Source organism: Fukomys damarensis, unplaced genomic scaffold (assembly GCF_012274545.1).
Source record: "Fukomys damarensis isolate Sample0158 unplaced genomic scaffold, DMR_v1.0_HiC HiC_scaffold_39, whole genome shotgun sequence".
Taxonomy (NCBI): Eukaryota; Metazoa; Chordata; class Mammalia; order Rodentia; family Bathyergidae; genus Fukomys; species Fukomys damarensis.
In genome coordinates, this window is record NW_022900951.1 from 118692380 (window position 1) to 118693078 (window position 699).

The window sequence follows — 699 nt, forward strand, 5'->3', positions numbered from 1 at the left end:
TTCAGCCCGCTGCGCACACATTTCTCCGAGCGGAGCGCTCGTATCCTACAATGGGGAGCTGCTGGAGTTTCCGTCGGCCTTTTCAGCCCCGGCTGTTTGGTCGGAGAAGAGGAGGAAAAGATAGCTCACGCCGCGAGGGCATTGGCACTGAGACACCACTGACCCGTCTGCCACAGGCAAAGTGACCCCGTGGCTCCGTGGCCACAAGCAGAGACCAGGGCTCCCGTCACCCGCACCCCTCCCCTGGCCAGCTTACACATTCCTGCTCACCGAGCCAGAAATCAGCTCAAAATGTAGGCACCTTGCAAAGGGCTCGGAGAGTTACCCACCGGCTCCTCCTCTGTCTTCCCCGTCTCACCGAGTGCCAGCAATCTCTGACCAACCCGCGCGAACCCCACATCCACGACCACGCAGAGTGGTTGTGCGTAGAGCACAGAAAACAACGCCCAGCCCAGAGCAGCGGCCCCAGTAGCCCGAGCTGCGAGTCCAGGACACTTTGCCAGTCGTCCGCTCTGCCCAGGGGGCAGGGATGCTGAGGACGGCCGGATTCTTTCGGTCCTCAGGGACACGCAAACGAGCTGTGGGCAGGCAAGTGGGAAGTGCGTGTGCGTGTGTGTGGGGGGAGTTGTTAACCAACACGTCCACTTTGGCCACTCAATCGGCCCCTAACCAACACGACTCAAACTAAAAATAATAAGC

At 60.2% G+C, this 699-nt stretch overlaps 1 protein-coding gene across 2 annotated transcripts in view; it reads right to left on the minus strand.

Moving 5' to 3' along the window:
* Slitrk4 (SLIT and NTRK like family member 4) overlaps nt 1-699 on the minus strand; it is a 10704-nt gene that overhangs the window by 8716 nt on the left and 1289 nt on the right. Inside the window, exon 1 of one of the 2 annotated variants that reach the window (XM_010610819.2) lies at nt 330-491. The exons of the other annotated variant lie outside the window; for it this stretch is intronic. The gene's annotated coding sequence lies outside the window, so the exon portion shown is untranslated. Of the gene's footprint in view, nt 1-329; nt 492-699 lie in introns of those variants that run through there. 2 annotated transcript variants of the gene reach the window in all.